Source organism: Agelaius tricolor, unplaced genomic scaffold, assembly GCF_023055355.1.
Source record: "Agelaius tricolor isolate 1412-34295 unplaced genomic scaffold, bAgeTri1.0.p SCAF_10, whole genome shotgun sequence".
Classification (NCBI taxonomy): domain Eukaryota; kingdom Metazoa; phylum Chordata; class Aves; order Passeriformes; family Icteridae; genus Agelaius; species Agelaius tricolor.
Window position 1 is genome coordinate 20,215,208 of NW_027269270.1, and position 17,103 is coordinate 20,232,310.

The 17,103-nt window shown below is 59.8% G+C and overlaps 1 pseudogene; it reads left to right on the forward strand.

The window, feature by feature from the left end:
• The first annotated feature begins 11,913 nt into the window (after window positions 1–11,913).
• LOC139593435 (rac GTPase-activating protein 1-like) lies at window positions 11,914–16,817 on the forward strand (annotated as a pseudogene).
• Window positions 16,818–17,103: the final 286 nt, after the last annotated feature.

Sequence of the window (17,103 nt, forward strand, 5' to 3'; positions counted from 1 at the left end):
TGATGCATGAAGGTGGGAGTGAAGCTGAGGCTACCTGGATGACCTGCACAGCTACCTCCTGCTCCAGCCAAAACCCCCACCGGGCCCTTTCCAGTGCAGAGGGGAGAGTGGCAAGCATTGCTGTAGCTAATTGTGGCTGTGCCAGGAGAGGGGAGGGCGGCATCCATCAGAGAGTGCAGTTATTGATGGACTCCCAGGCTGCTATTACCTGCCAGCCCTGCTATTACACACACCATCACTCAGAGCGGGGCTCGGCCACCACGCCCGCCCCTTGGCGGTCCCTGCTGGCCGGGAAAACCATTGGAAGCAGGTATAATTACAGAGACAGTGCCCACCAGGAGTGTTCCAGCTGCAGCCCCACTACCTGTGCTGCTGGCTACACGATGCATTGATGCCGTTCAGTGCTGCCTGAGTTTTCCTCTAGGTCTTGTGTGCCCAGCCCCACAACAAACCAGCACTGTGCAAATCCCATGGCACCTATCTGCCCCACCCCAGTGCCCTCTCCACCTTTTGCAGCCAGGTTGGCCCCACACAGCCTAGCTGAGCCACGAAAGGAGGCAGCCCTGCCATCCTGGAGCGGGGAGCTGGCCGTCACCACCAGCAGGTGCTGCCCTTGGGAGCCACCGTGCTGCGATGCCGAGAGCCCACCGCAGCCTGACTCATTCCGGGAGGATTAGTCCCTGATCCCCCGCTGCCCGGACCCAGGGAGGGCAGCTCCAGGAAGCGTGGAAGTGAAATCAGGGAGATTAACCTTGTTCCCCGTGGGATGGAAAATGGAGGCACGTCTGCTCATCTGGATGGAAGGAACAGCCGCCTATGGGGGAGCAGATAAAAATAGGCTGACATTTACCTGCCAGCCCCAAGCAGGGCAGGCAGAGGGCACCACGACCAGCCTATGTCCACAGAGGGATGCAGGCATCCACTCGAGTGCCAGGCACTCGTCACCCTCTGTCCTGCTCAGGCTGCAGTGTCCAAGACGCATTTTATGAAAATCCTTTTGTTAGGATTTTTTCTCCTGAGAAGCTGAGAGGCCTCAGGAACAAAATGTAAACAATAATTATCTGCTGCTGTGGAATGCAACAGGTAGGTGCATCTTTGATCGGTTCATGTTGGTTGTTTCTAATTAATGGCCAATCACAGTCAGCTGGCTCGGACTCTCTGAGAGTCACGAGCTTTTGTTATCATTCCACTTCTTTCCTTTCAAGCCTTCTGATGAAATCCTTTCTTCTATTCTTTTAGTATAGTTTTAATATAATATATATCATAAAATAATAAATCAACCTTCAGAAACATGGAGTCAGATTCTCATCTCTTCCCTCATCCTGGGACCCCTGCAAACCACCACACTGCAGAGACAGCCTGGGGCATTCAGCAGTGTGGCTGTGACAGCAGGACAGTGTCACAGGGCAGCACCAATGATGGGGAGTCCTGCCAAGGCAGGAGTGCCTTCTGGGCACACACAAGCATGGATGCTGGGCAATGGCACAGCAGGTTGTGTGAAGGGGATTTGGTGTGTTCAGGGCTGCCTGTGTGTGGAGGTGGGCAGCAGGGCAGCTGGCAGTGAGGTGGGAAGTGTGGCATGGGAAGGGCAGTGAGCTCAGACTGGGCTGGGGCCTGAGCCTGGGGCCAGTTGGGTGCTATTACTCCTAGAGGGGTGGTGGTGAGAAGAGCAGGCAGAGCTGAGATCCACAGTAGAGGTGCTCAGGCAGATGCTCGAGGATGTTGAAAGAAACCTCTTACCTGGGCATCCTTCCCTACAACCAGCAGGAGGAAACCTTTTCACCTGTCCAAAGCCCTGCAGTCTGGGCTGCCAAGAAGGGCTGATGGCATTCTCTGCTCTCCTAAGCACCCAGGAGATGCTACAGCAGCTGTTAGCACCTCTGCACTTGCCTGTAGCAGCTCTGTTTTCCCATGCACAGACCAGAGTTGGGCATCTTTCTACAGTGGCTTTAACATTTCCCAGCAGTGCTGGAAGCATTTCCTTGGGATGACACTTGCCTCTTCACAGCCATCTCCAAGCAGCAGGGCCCAGCCACCTCAGCCACAGTCATAGAGGTCAGGATGCTTCCTCCAGTATTGCCAGCTTGGCATCACCTCTGACAGGGTTTACCTTGAGTGCCTGCCCAAGCCAAGGCATCGTCCAGCCCAGCCACAGTGATCCAAGCCGAGGCACCAAGAAGCCAGAGCATGGGTGGGAAGGGTTAATGCTGTGAGAGCAGAGCCTCCCCTTCCTCCCCCTGCGCTGTGTTTTACAGGCCAGAGCTATTACCAGGAAATGTTCCCATCAGCACCATTGATCCCCTTGTTTACAGCCCAGTAATCCTCCGATGTTGACTCAGGAGCAAAAAGGAAAGAAGGGAAGGGATGGCTCCCATTGGGCATTGCCCCTGCCCTGCCTGCATCCCACCCAAGCCTGCCTGACACACTGGGCTGACCCAGCCACACCCGCTGGGCACCGGAGTCTCTCAGCCCGTGGGAAGGCTGAGGAGGGTGGCACAGTGGCAGGAGTCCTGTGGCAGCAGCCATGGCCCCATGGCTCACACAGGTCCCCTCTGCCCAGCCCTGCCCTCCTGGCACACGGCTGGGTCCCCGCTTGCTGCCTGACACCTGGTGGAAGGGAGGGCCCAGTGTGACAGCCCCGCTTTGTTCTCATTAGGGTGATGAGCAGAGGCGTCATGCTAGATTAGAGACCCTCCCAGCTCACAGCTCTGCATATGCCAGGCTGGAGCAGCTGCCAGCTGGGAGAGCCAGTGGCAGTGGGCACTCCTGCACTGCCGGGAGAGGCTGCAGCCCCCAGGCTGCCCCCCGGGCAGTGGCACGGCAGGGCTGGCAGGACTCTGGGTGTGGGCACTGGCCTTGCACAGTCCTGCCAGCTGTGTGTCAGCTCTCCCCAGCCCAGGAGGGCTCGGAGCCCTGGGCCAGGGCTGTAGTTCTCTCTCACCCTTGGCCCCACTGAGATCCCACAAACCTGTGCCAGGTGTCTGTGCCAAGAGCACTTGTGTGGTGTCCATCAGTGGGACTTCCATGAGGTTTTTACTTCTTCTGGCTCTGATAACACCAGGGGCTCAGCCACCTCCCTGTGCCCACATCCCTGGCATGTCCCCATTCTGACTGGAAGGGCAGGATTGTGCCTTCCTCTGCTCACTTACACTACTGCCTGAGTTCATCTCGTGGTACCTGCTCTGCCAGGAGGGAACATGCTTTGCTTCCTTCTAAAACCCTCCAGGCCCGGATTTACCTCCCCTCCCTCTGCAAACCCTCAGGAGCCTGGCTCTCCCCCAGAGCCCATGGCAGAGGTAAGGAGTCAGGCTTGCCAGGCAGGCTGGTGAAGGCTGCGGGTCACAGCCTGCCTCTGCTGGGGCTGATCCAGTTTGTGCTAATCCCAAGGCTGGGCCCCCAGCCCACCCTTTCTCGGTGCCTCTCAGCCTGGCTTCACAGCACAAGCACTGCCAGAGCCCTCCCAGCCCAGCCTGGTGCACCCCAGCTCTGCATGGGCTCTGCCCCAGCCCCAGCAAACCCAAGGCCTTACAGCCCACCAAAACTGGTGCCTGACATCCTTACCCTTCCCTGATCCCTGGTCACTGGGGGCTAGGATCTCCTTATCAGCACCACAGCAGTGCACTAGGCTGTGGTGCCAGCCCAGGGGCCATGCCTAGCCCTCCCTGCCCCCAGAATGTCCCAGCCCTGGCCACTCACTGTCTGGAAGTCGCTGCTGTTGCAGTCCTCCTTGGCGAACGTGCAGCGGACAAGCATCTCGCCCAGCTCCAGCTGGTGGCTCGCACGCTCATAAAGCTCCTCCAGGTGGAAGGGACGGCTCTTCTCCTCCCCACCTACGGCCAGCATCCCCAGCAGAGCCTCCAGCCTGCTCCTCTCAGGGCTCTCTGGCACCAGGGGCCGGCCAGCGCTATCCAGGAGCCCCAGCATCTCCCCTGCCCAGTACAGGTCGTGGCTGGAGAGCTGCGAGAAGCGGGCAGGGTTGAGGTTGCAGATGGTAACGGCGGGGAAGATCTTGTTGTGCTCCGTCTCCTCCTCCAGCTGGGTGCTGTGGGGGTACTGGAAGTACAAGCCCACACACTTGGCATAGGCATGAATCAGGAGGGCCAGCGAGCCCAGGAAGGCCAGCAGCCACAGCAAGTTGCGGACGGTGTAGCGCCGGTGCCGGAAGATGTGATGGATGCCGTGGAGGGTGGAACGGCTGGCAAACTCCTCCAGGCTGCACGGGGGCTGCCGTGGGGCTGGGGCACTGCGTGCTGGCTGCTTGTCAGGGCAGTCCCCTGCAGCAAGGGCTGCAGAGGGCCAGGGGTGACCGCAGGTGCGTGGGGGAGGCCGCTGAGCCTCCTCCAGCCACATGCTGCCGGCCGGCTCTGCCTCTCCGCGCTGAGACCAAGGTGCCGGACCAGGTTCCAGGGGTGGGGGACCGTCCCAGCCCCGGGCGGTGCGGCTGTGATGCGCAGCAGAGCTGGGGCGGGACTGTGCCGCCCGCACCGTGCCCCGAGCGGGAAGCTCGCCGAGTGCCGAGATCACAGATGTACTTAGCGATCACCACATCCTGCAGGAACTGCAGCCAGAGGCTGAAACATCCTGCAAAGCCCAGGGCACTCTCACTTCCTGTCCCCCGGGGTTGTGGGCAATTACTTGGAGTCCTGCTCACTTCCACCCTCTCCGTGCACTTAGTGCGGGTTCCCCGGGGAAGGGGGAGACAGGCAAATTCCTCATTTTCCCCTGCCAGGACATGTAGATGCCACCTGGGCAGGGCTGCATGGCCCTGGGCTCAGGAGAGATGCCTGGCCAGGCTTGTGTTGGGGATCAGCCTGTCTTGGGGCATGGAGATGTGGGAGAACCCCAAGGTCTGCACCAGTGTTGCAGAAGCACAGCTCTGAAGAACAGCTCATGGGGCTGGCCAAGGAGTCAAGATGTCAGTTGTCACTCTTGCCACAGCTCCTGTGCCCTTGGACTCAAACACCTCCTCTGGGATCCCCAAAAGCTGAAAGGGCCCAGGCTGCCACAAGCACAGGCAAGAGAGAGGGGTGGCAGAGCACATGGGAGCAGTGACACAGACCTCAGGGGAGTGCCAGGTGCTGGCACCACCTGCACGCCACCACAGGGATGGTGCCAGGATCTCTACTATGGTGGTACCTCAAGGCCAGGACGTCTCACACAGTGGAGGGCCCAGCAGCACTCAGCATCCCTCACCTCCACAGTGCACAGGAAGATGCAAAATCTTTTATGAGGCCAGTGTTGAAGCTGAAAGAAACAGTTGCTTGTGAGTGCTGAGAAGCCTTGTGTACCCAAAAGCTTGTGTCCCTTTCTGAACAATCTCAATTGCTCTAGTAAAAGATGCTGCTTTCTCTTACTGGGCTCACCATTCAGGACCTGTCTGAGCAGATTCCCCAGCCCCAGTTTGCTGTCAGGGAGCAGAGCAGAGGCCCAGAGCAGAGCTGTGTCTGTGAGGCCAGGGAGGGCACACCAGCTGGGACAGCAGGCTGCGCTCTCCAGCTTCCCAGGAGAGCTGATGGGGAAATCAGAGGTAAGGATGCTCAGGCACAGGGAAGAGGTGTTTCCCAGGCCCAGTGGGGCTGGAGGGGAGCAGGAGGACTGGGCTCTCTCCTGCAGATGTTTGGCCCTGCTGGGCACCCACAGAGCCTCAGAGTGCAGCAAAAGGCACTGCAAGACTCTGGCGGTATCTGTAGCCACGGGCTGGCGACACTGGCCCTGCCCAACTGTGCTCCCCTGGCCTGGGCTCCCCAGCACAGCTTTAAATCCATTAGCTTTGCATAATTAGATTTTTCTCAATTACCAGATTATGATAATTAACAGCTCATTTGTAGGAGGCAGTGCCTAATCCCGGCATCATGCCTGGCTGGATGCCAGCCTGGCTCTTGGCTGCTGGTGCTGGGACAGTGGGCAGAAAAGCAAACACCAGGACAGAGGAGCCTCAGGAATGCTCCCAGGACCCCCCAAAACCTCTCAACCACTGCTGACCTTGACCTCCCCTTCACTGTCTGGCCAGCACAGCCTGCATGGAGGGATTGGACACCAAAAGCAAGGGGAATGAGAGCCCAGGCAGGAGCAGCATTCTCTGGCAAAGAGAGTCAGCAGGGTTTTAGAAATGGCTCAGGCACCCACATGGCTCCAAAGATGCAGAAAACATCTAGAAAACATCCTGCAGTGCCTCCTCCTACCATCAGCCACCAAGGCAAAACATGGGAGAGGTTAGCATTGTGGGCTGGGCTGGCACGGCTGCAGTCATTAGGAGTCTCATTAATGAACTTTCCTAGTCAATAATGTTGTGATGAAGGACAGGAGAGCAGGGAGGCAGCTGCTGGTAAGGTACCAATCTTCATCACAGGAAGGCAGGGTAGTTCAGGCAATTACTGCCCATCAACAGAGCTTCATCCCTGGTAACATAATAGAGCAAATATTAAGAGAAAAATGCTGCTGAGGACCTCGAGGGCAAGGGAACAGGGAGCAATAAAGATATGCTTGGAGCTCACACAGAATAAATCTACCCAGTCCATCTTCGTAGCATTTTTTTAGGTAAAATTGCTAAGTAAATAGATAGTGAAGGGACAAGAGGTATGAAATATCAGGCTTTTATTAAAGCATTTGATATAGCATCTCAGGGAACTAATTCCAGTTGGTTGGCCAGCCATCTCCCACTTGGGCTGGGTGCAGCTGAGGAGGCGAGGGAGATGGGGTGGCCCTGGGCACAAGGGGAGCGTGGTGGCATCCTGTGCCACCAGATTGCAGTGCCAGCAGGGCAGCCCTCTTCTCCCACCCTGGTGAAGGTGCTGCAGCTTTTGCTCCATGGACTGTCTCCAGGGGTGGCTATGACAGGAGCAGCAGTGTTACATATGGATAATCCGGATGTCCCTATGGGACAGTGCCCATAGCCAGCCCAGTGCCCCCACTGCACTTGTTTGGGGCCACCATGTCCCCATGCCTGAGGCTGCTTCAGGGCTCGTCTGCCCCTGCCATGGGCTCTGCTTGCAGAGCTCTGGCTGGGAGGAGGCACTGAGCGTAGGTAGCAGTCATGCCCAGCCAGGCATGACTGGATGGGATGTCTCAAGCTGTTCCCATGTGCCTACTATGCGTGGCATTTCTGCTGTTCTGCAATGAGCCTCTCTAGGCAGGGGATCTGGTCCTGCCTCTCCCCCCAGCATGGACTGCAATTTTGGCTCATGCAGGCAATAAATCAGCCTGCTTGCCCTGAGGTGGCTGTGTGGCCCCTGCTGCTTCAGCTCACATTTCCCAGCCTCAAATTACCCCAGGCTGCCAGAGAGTCGGAATTATTTTGTGCAGCTCCTTCACACACCCCCTGCTCTGTTTTTGTTGCCAGATTTTGCCAAAGCCCCTCGAGTATCTGCATGTCCAGGCACAGCGTATTGCAGCACATGATCCCAACTGGCAGCTCTTCTGGGGAGCAGAGCTGCACCAGCCCCGACTGCTCAACACCACGGGGTTTTCTTCTTGACTAGATCAGGGTCAGAGGTCTCCTGCCAAATTTTGACATGTTTTTCTCAGTGGGGGAGCAGCCCAGAGCGTGATTTTTCCTGGAAACCACCTGGAGCTTTTCTTCTTTAAGATCATTTTTCTCAATGGGGTTCCTTTGATGCTCACACTGGGAGCACCACATGCAGCAGTTACACTCCCAGCTGGAGTCTCCTCTCCCCTCATTGACGATGGGAGGCGATGGCAAGCTCTCTGATGGAAAAAGCCCTGCCACAGGGCAGTGAGTGAGGGAATCCTTCCACTGGCAGCACTCACAAAGTGTTGGGGATCAGGAGATGCTGGGGTAAGCTCGTGGAGAAGGGGCTCATAACAGCACAGCTCACCCCAGTGTCAGACCAGCCAAGCTGCCCCATAAGAAAAGCACTAAATCCCTGAAACTGGTCAGACATCTCAAGTGAGTGTGATGAACAAAGCACAGTGAGTCAGGGGCCAAGCAGAGAGAGGAGATCTGTGTTTGTGCAGCCTCAGCAGATTTCCTCACAGCCCCCATTTTTGGGGCAACAGAGGAAGCGACTAAATGAGGCGAATCCACAGTGGTCCCAGCAGGATCTGCTCCCCTGCATGCTATCTCCTCTCTCTCTACAGCCTGGCTTCTTCCCACACCAGCCTCTTTCCAGCTCCTTGCACTGGTGCTAATCCCCTAATCTGTGCAAAGCAATAATTTTCTGCATGGCACAGTGGCTGCTTTTAGATCTGCACCCCTCCTCCTCCAACAGCCAGTTCTCTTATCAGGAGCAGGTATCAGGTGAGCCAGGCACCATCTACTTCCGATAAACCCATGTTGTATTTTGCCCTATTTCCATTTATCTCCAAGCTCGTAATTATCCCTCATCTCGCAGTGCGTTGTGCTGCCTTGCGTGCCGAGGCACGGAGGCGACGCCTGCTCTGCCGGGCAGCCCTGAGCCAGCGCCTCCTGCCAGCGGGGTGCAAGGACCCTGTGGGATGATACAGGGGGATGGGACCTGCCCACCATGCTGGCTGCAGAGCTGTGCTTCCCTTTCCCCGCAGCCGAGCTGCGTTGCCTTTAATCTCGCGCAGCGGTGGAGATGGATTTTCTCCCCGTGAGCCAGATGTGTTGCACGGAGCATAAACACCCGCGACAGTTGTTGTGCTCCTCGGTGTGAAGGCATCAGATGTCTGCATTAAAACAAAGCTCTCCACTTAATTACTCAGGCTGATAATTCAGCGCGTGGAGGCGGCTCTGGCTGAGAGCAGAGGGCTGGATCACAGCTGGGACTGGAGAGCCTTGGAGTGCACATTAATCCTGGCTCTTGCAGCCCTGATTAACGGTGCTGGAAACCTGCCCGCCCCGTTCATTCCCAGGGGAAGGGTCTGTTACTGCCCCACCTGAGGGGGCCCAGAGTTGTGCCCAAGAGGCCCTGCTGACCCTTCACTGGCCAAGACTCCGCCTTCCCAGTGTCTTCAGGGTGAGGTGGCTGAGGATATGAGGCACCATTGCTCTGAGGGTACTGTGCTGCCCTGGGAACACCAACCCAGTACCTCTGAAGGCCACAGGAGCTGAGTCCAGGACAGTGAAGTTCAGGCAGGACCCGAGGATCCCCTTGTGCAGGAACCTGCTGCCAGAGCACAGCTGGAGAGAGCTGGAGACAGACCATGGCTGCGCTTAGAGCAAGACCAGGCAGACCACCCAAGGTTTTCTCTTTGTGGCCAAGGCTGCTTGCTCCTGCTAACCTGAATTTCTTCTTCCAGGACCAGCAAACACCTTCTGCAAGGTATCTTTGCTCCCCTCAATGATCACCACGGCCTAGGGAGACTCCTGGGGGAGTCCTTCACTCAGCCATGTGCCCTTGGCCCATGAGCACCCACCTGGCTCTGCCAGTCTGTCTGGATGTGATGCTCCCTGGGACCTCTCTCCCTCCAGCCTGATCCCCAACCCAGCCCCTCCCTCCTTCCCTCTCATCATCCCTCTCTCTCAATGCCTGGGCATCCCTCTCCCAGCAGAGAGAGCCCCAATCCTAGGGCACCCTGTGGATCTGCCTGTGGGGTCCTGCCTCTCCAGGGAGACTGATTTCTTCCAGCTCAGTTCCAGCCCTCTTATCTCTCCTCCCTGGTCTGCACGCTTTGCTTTGTGGCTGGGCTGAGTGGGAGCGACAGACGGCATCTGCCTGGGCTGAGCACCCACGCTGGTGCTGGGCACACAGGGCGCAGGGGCTCAAAGCAGGCAGCAGGCAGCTGCAGCAGCACATCCCAGCGGGGCCCCAAGAGTTAAATTGTCATGTATTCAGGGCCACGCGCTGGCCAGGAATTACACTTTTATCGGCATGCGGTGCTGCCGCCACTTGAATTGGGACTGGGAACTCTATTTCCGAGCTCACCCAAATTATTCTCCGAGAGATAAAGCGCGGTGCAGAGCAGCGCCGGCGCTTCATTAACATTCCCCAACCCATTCAGCTTTAAACGAAGATTGCCTGCCTCGGAAAATGATAAAATTGAACATGTGAAGCAGGGCATTATGTTCCATCAGCCGATATTATTTCCCACGCAGGGGCCAAGTGGAGACACAAACAGCTATTTATGCAGTACCTGGCCAAGCCAGGGTGGCTTAGGAGGGGGTAGCAGGCAGTGATGGGGACTCAGGATGGGTGGCAAGTGCCCCCCACCCATCCCTGGGCATAACAGGGGATGTCTGCTTGTTGCCAAGGCCACTCTGCCCTTCTGAGGGTTCCCAGGCTTGTGCCCAGGGTCAAGGTGGGTCCAGGACCACAGACCTGCTCCATGCATTCAGTATGGAAAAGGGCTCAGGGGTGTATGGGTGTTCCCATGGGCAGCACTGGCAAGGCTGGGGCATCTCCATCTGCTGCCCTGCTCCAGGAATCCATGTCCCCTGCTAGGGCTGAGCAGGTCAGGTGCTGGCTCCATGTGCAGGATGGGGTCTTACCCCCCATGGCTGGGTGCTGGGCCAGTGGGATTGAGGAGTATCCACAGAGTGGGAGCACGTGCCTCCCCAGAGGCAGGCGGGGAGGGCTGAGTGAGCAGGAAGGGCTGAGCAGGCAGGCCCCCGGGGCTGCAATTGGATTTTGTTCGGCCATGCTGAGCCTATCGATCCAGTAGTAATTAAAGTCGCTCCAAAACCTGACTCATATTCAACCTTGGGAGGAAGGAGCTTTGCTGAGAAGCACCCTCTGTTCCCCATGGTCTGGCACAGGATGGAGCAAAGCCTTGCCAGAGTGCTCCCAGCCCCTAGTGGTCTCCTGCCAAATTTTGGTCACAGCCCCCAGTGGTCTCTGTCCCAAAGGGGGACCATGCCTTGGCACTGTCTGGGGCCCAGGCAGCAGCACCAATCCAGCAGTATCCTGGCCAGTGTCCCCAATGCCACACAACCTTGGTCACAAATGCTGATTAGGTTCAGCCCTTGGAGTGACACGAGCCCTATAGTTATTTTACAGATCCCAGCTATTTTCTCACCAAGTGGCTGAGACACATCCCTGGCATGTAATAGTACTCTCCCATAGCCCTTTCTTGTCACTATCTAGGCTCTGATTGAGGAACTGGCACGCAGAGAGGAGCGTGTTGTGCCCACAGCCACTCCCAAGAGTCACCAAGGTGCTGGGATGGACCTGGTGCTGTGCTGTGTGTCCACAGGGTGCGGAACCTCTTCTCCAGCTCAATGTCAGCCAGGGAGATGTGAAGGCCCGCGAGGATTCTGCGAGCTGTTCATGAGTATTTGTATGTGTGTGTGTCTGTGTGCACAGGGACTCGCATGCCCAGCCCTGCCGCCAGCCCCGCTGCTATTCCCGGTATTTGTAGCAGGTCGGGACAGGCACCGGGGAGGGGGAGCTGCCTTTCACCGGCGCCCCCCGCACCTTGCCCATCCCTCCTGCGAGAAATCAGGGCCGCCAGGGCCCGGGGGCTGCGGCAGGGAGGGGCACGGGGCCGGGGGCAGCCCTGGGCACCCCCGGGCCAGGGACCCGGGGCAGAGTACGGGCAACGCGCACAGCGACGGGGCTTTGCTGCGGGGAGGTGGCTCCATCTGCAGGACACGGGCCGGGCCGGGAGAGCCGGCGCGGGGGATCCCCGCCGCCCCCGGCCGCCGCTCGGTGTGCGGGACACGGCTCTGGGGCACAACGGACAAGGACATGGGCTCCTCCGGCCATACCCGCGCCGATACCGGGATGCGGGCGTGGGAAAGCGGTGCCCTCTCCAGCATCCCTGTACCCCCAGCGCCTCCCGCGTCCGCTGGTCCCCCGGATACCCCTGCACGCCTCGAGCATCTCGCACCCACTGCCCGTGCACCCCTTAAGTGCTCTCATCAGGTACACCCAGTGTCTGGGCATCCCCCGCCCCCAAAGGCAACCCTCACCCTGCTCCAGTGCTGCCACCCGCACCCCGGGGCATCCCACGCCCTAGGATCCCGGGAATGCTGTCCCGCGCCGGCAGCCGCCGGCCCGGCCGGTGAGAGCCCGGTGGCGGCGGGAGGCGGAGGCGGGGCCGGGACGGGCTCCACCCCGGCCCCCGGCCCACATAGGCCGGCCGGGAGGGCCCCTCGCCCCCTCGCCTGCGCCGTCCCGAGGCCCCACGGAGTATCTCAGCGGAAAGCGTGGGGCAGGAGCTGCGCGTGGAGACGTGCAAAGGGGGTGCCTGGCTGCGGGGCCCCGGCGCCGTCCCGTCCCGTCCCGGGCTCTGGGATGCTGCGGCAGCGTTGCGGGCGGCTCCTGGCCCGGCTGGAGCGGGGGCTGCAGCTCCTGGAGCTCGGCGGCAGCGTGGAGGAAGGTGGGTGCGTGTAACCCTTCGGCCCGGGGCACACCGGCACCCTCGTCTCTGGGGTGGTCTGGGGAAGCTGGGGGCTGGCCTCCCGTCCCGGCTGACCACCCGCTGCTGATGTGCTCAGACTGCATCCGGATCGCTCGGTGCTTCGAGGCGACGCGCCAGAGATGCTGCCGGCTGGAGCAGGATGGGCGTCGTGCCCGCGAGCAGCTGGCCCGTGTGGAGGCCGAGCGGGCAGCGCTGGAGGTGAAGCTCAAGCACGCCCGAAACCAAGTGGAGGTGGAGATGAAGAAGCGGCACCGGGCAGAGGCTGAGCTGGAGAAGCAGGTCGGGGGCTGGCCGCAGGGGTACCCTGTGGGGCTGGCTGTGGGGCCCTCAGCCTGCTCACCACCCCCCCGTTTCACTTGCAGGAGCGAAAACTTCAGCTGGTCCTCGAGTTGCTGATGCGGGAACCATGGGGCAACGAGGCACTGAGCAGGGAGCAGTGCTCTGTTCTCAGTGCCCTGGCCGGCCGGCGCCTTGGGGCAGCCTTGGCACCCAGCAGGAGGTGAGCAGGTCCTCACCCCAACCCGTCGGGCAGCCCTGGGGTCAGCTGTGCCCCTCTGCCCCCTCATCACTGCTGGGCTTGAGGGGCTGGCTGGGCAAGGAGGTGCCTGGGCTCTGCAGAGGCATCAGCTGTGGGCTCCCAGGAGTAGGTGCTGGCTGAGGGGGGAATTGCTCCAGCTGAACTCACTCTGCAGGTCATCTGCAGTGGACGAGTCGTGCCAGTCCCTCCTGTCCCACTCGGATATCAGCTATGACCGCACTGAGGATGACGTGGTAAGAAGTGTTCGGCTGTCAGTCTCAGGGCTTACCCCAATAGTGAGGGGGTTGTTTTGCCCCACTTCTGCAGTGGCACATCTCCTTTGTATATCCATGGTTAGGGGTGGGCTGCTATCAGAGCTGGAGATGAATGCTGGGGATGCCCCTGGCCTGATGCAGCCCCAGACTCCCTGCTGCCTTTCAGGATGTTGATATGACACTGGTGCGGACCCTGAAGCGCAAAGCTCCGGGCAGGCAGGTATGAGGAAACGCTGGGATGTGTCAGTTTTGAGGGCTGGTGTTGAGATGGTGTCTGTGCCTTTGTGTGAGTGAGGATCCCCCAACTCTGATCACACTCCTTCAATGTGCCCTTTGGGTTCCTCTGCCCACCCAGGTCCCAGTGTGCATCCCAGGCTGGGGTGCTGGCTGTGTGCCATGCAAGGTGAGGACACCCAGATACTTCTCCATCCCAGTACAGGAGGCTGCAAGGAGCCTGGCAGGGAATTTAATTTATTGATGCTGTGCTGGGAGCATCATCTCTCGGCAAACCTCCCACAATCAATAGAAACTCCATTACGCTCCACCATCGCCCAGCTGGGCTCCTCAATAATTCATCACCATGTGCGGGCATCCCGCACCCTGCTCTGCTTGCACCTCTGCATTGCAGGCCTGACCTGGCTTCCCCCAGCCCCAGGGCTGGCTCTCACCTGGTGGGGAAGCCTCTGTCCCCTTGATGCCTGGTGTGGGGCAGTGCTTGGGGAGTAGGGTGAGACTGGGACTTTTTGCTGGGCTGAGGCCACTTGGCTTGGGTACGCTGGGGAGTGGGGAGATGTCAGGGAGGGGAGAATCTCTGCCTGCTCTTCACGCTGTCTTCTGTTTCCAGCGTGTGTCCCTGGCCCCTCAGGTTGGCCCTGTGGTGATGGCAAAGCGGCACCGTTCTTCTGTGGTACCCCATAATGCTGTGAGTAGAGACCCCAGCGTGCCCTGGGCAGGGATGGGGTGCATGGGCTTTCCCAGTGCCAGAAGACAATGCTGCAGCCCTCAGTCCTGTGGATGCAGTGGGGACAGTGCACAGCTGTCTCCTCTGGGTGCCTGTGTCCTTCAGCCTGTATCACCTTGGTCCTAGTGGGGACAGCATCCCTGGCTATGCTGGACCACTGCCCGAAGCCTGCATCCCCCTGTACCCATGGTGGCAGCATCCCTGGCTGTGCAGGACCACAGGGATGGGGATCAGGTGGACCAGTGATCATGTGGGAGATGTTGGAGAGCTGTGAGGCTGCAGTCACATGTCTTATTGGTGTCCCATTTTGGCAGGTGAGTGTCCCCTCTATGCCGCCTCCTGCTGAGGTCCCAGGCCCTGCTGACAACCTCCTGCCTGCTGTTCTGGTGCCTCAACGCCGCTCTCGCCAGGGACATCGTGTCTCTGCACATGCAGGTCATAGGAAGGGCTGAGGAGGGATTTGATGGGTGGTATGGGACCAGCCTCAAGGTGCTGCTGTCACAGGAGAGGGAGGGGATCTGTTGGGGATGATTGTCCCCACCGTGGAGGTATTGGGGCCCTCTGGACATGCCAGATGCCACTGTCTCATGCAGAGACTCGCTGTGAGGTGGGAAGCCTCCTCACATCCTAGCTGGTAGAGTGGCTTGCCTTTCAGGTCTCCCTCCACGGCCTCCTCCCTCTGCAGAGCTGACCACAGTTTGGGGCACCAGTGAAGATCTGAGCTGCCATGCTGCGGGGCAGGAGAGCCACACTGAGGGCAGCTCAGTGGGACAGCCAGCACCAGCCCCCTTGCCCTCACCCCCACGGAGTCTCCCAGCAGTCCAGCACAAGTTCACCTCCAAAACAGTGCGTGACCCAGCCTCTCTCTCCTCTGGGGAGGTGGGCAGGGGAGAGAGTTATGGGGTGGGAGGGAAAAGCTGTCCTTCATTCCCCAACCCCTTAGCTCCACCTGCCAGGGGAATGGATGGAGACAGTGGGACCTGTCTGGGGGAAAATAAAGGAGTGTTCCTGGGTATCTGCAAGAAGGGGAGCCCCTGATACAGTCCCCCCTCTCTAGGTGATTCGCCCTGAGCCTTGTGGTGTCTGTGGTTCCCGCATCCGCTTTGGGAAGACTGCCATCAAGTGCTGCCAGTGCCAGCTACTGCTGCACACCAAGTGTCGGGAGCAGTGCCCCAGCCTCTGCACGCCCAGGCCCCACCACCATGCCTGGCCCCGGGAGGTGAGGGGGCACAGCAGTGCTTGGGGGCTTCTCCATGTCCTCGTGAGGCTTCAGGGCTACTGGCCCTAGGATGCTGGGCCTCTGCCCACCCTGGCTGCAGGGCTGGCTGGTGGGCACAGCGCAGGTTGGCATTGTTCTCCCCAGGGTGTGCTGGCTGACTTTGCGCCCTCCACGCCGCCCCTGGTGCCCACGCTGGTGGTGCAGTGTGTGACCGAGGTGGAGAAACGAGGCTTGACAGAGGTAGGGGCCAGGATGGTGAAGGCGGCAGTGCTGTGGTTCCCAGGGGCTGAGCCCTTTTCCCTGTGCCCCAGACAGGGCTGTACCGGGTGCCAGGCGCGGAGCAGCTGGTGCGGGAGTGGAAGCGGAAGCTGCTGCGGGCTGGGGGAGCGCTGCCTGCCCTCAGCACTGTGACTGACATCCACGTGGTGTGCGGGGTGCTCAAGGACTTTCTGCGGGGACTCAAGGAACCACTGGTCACCTTCAGCCTCCACCCTGCCTTCCTGAAGGCTGCTGGTGAGCAGGGGTCCCCAGTTGAGGGAGGAGGAAGGGACTGCTTCTCCCCTAACACTGCTCCCTGGTGCTGCCACAGACATCCCCGATGATGCTGCCAGTGACACAGCCCTGCGCCATGTGGTAAGCAAGCTGCCCCCAGCCAACAGGGATACCCTGGCCTTCCTCATGCTGCACCTGCTCAGGTGAGTGGCTCATCCTGGAATGGGTCTGTCCCCGTCTCCCAGTCTCTCTGCCCATCGCCCAGGCTTTGTGCCTTAGAGCGAGGAAGCTGTGGATGAGGAGCCCCTGGGCTGGGCAGCATGCTCACACCACCCCCTGTCCCCCCTTGCAGGGTGTCACACAGCCCTGACTGCAAGATGGATGTGCTCAACCTGTCCCGTGTGTTTGGCCCTACACTGGTGGGATACAGCTCAGCCAACCCCACACCACTCGCCATCATGGAGGACACGCCTCGGCAGTGCAAGGTGAGGGGTCCCTGAGGTGTGGGGTGCACCCTGAGCACTGCCAGTGTCCCCATCCTACACCTCTCTCTGCCCAGGTGGTGGCTCGTCTCCTTTCACTGCCACCCAGCTTCTGGAGAGGCTTTGTGGAGACAGAGCAGGAGAACCTGGTGCCAATGCCAGCCCTGGGATGTGAACGTGGTGAGCACACGAGCCCCAGCCCCCACCCGTCATGGCCTTCGGCTTCCTTGAAAGGTCTTGGTTGTCCATGGCTGGGGTGAGATAGCTGTCCCCAATCTGTCCTGCAGCACCCTTCTTCCAGCCCATTGGCTCTCCAGAGCCCAAGTCAGGCCAGCTGAGCCCAGCTGGCACCTGCTGCCTCCCCAGCACCCTGAGGAGCTGCGTGGGCAAGGCCAGCCGGCCCCCGTGAGTGCTGTCGGGCGCGGGTGGGGCCCAGGGGAGCTCGCTTTGTACCCCTGACTCATCTCTCCCCACGCAGGCAGGGGCCAACCCCGAGGAAGGTGGGCCGGTTCTTCCCTTCTCCTGTGTAGCCTGCAGCAGTGGCTCCCTCGGGACACGGAGCTGGAACTGGAGGAGGAGCAAACACTGCAGGACCAGGCAGCTGCCTGTGGGGTGACAGTGCCGGGCTCAAAGCTCTGCTCTGCTTCCCTGGGGACTGGGGAGCAGAGCTGGCTCTGGGCAGCTGTGGTGGCAGGGACACTACACTAGTGCTTGTACTTTGAATCAGGTTTGTATTAAATGTTTGCAGCAAAACACCCCTGGCTGTGGCTGCTGTCTGTCCTGCCCTGCTGCTGCCAGGGGTTGGGCTCACTGGAGCCTGGCTGTGCAGCAGACAGGAGCTGAGCAATGCTCCACAGAACCCGTGCTTCGGG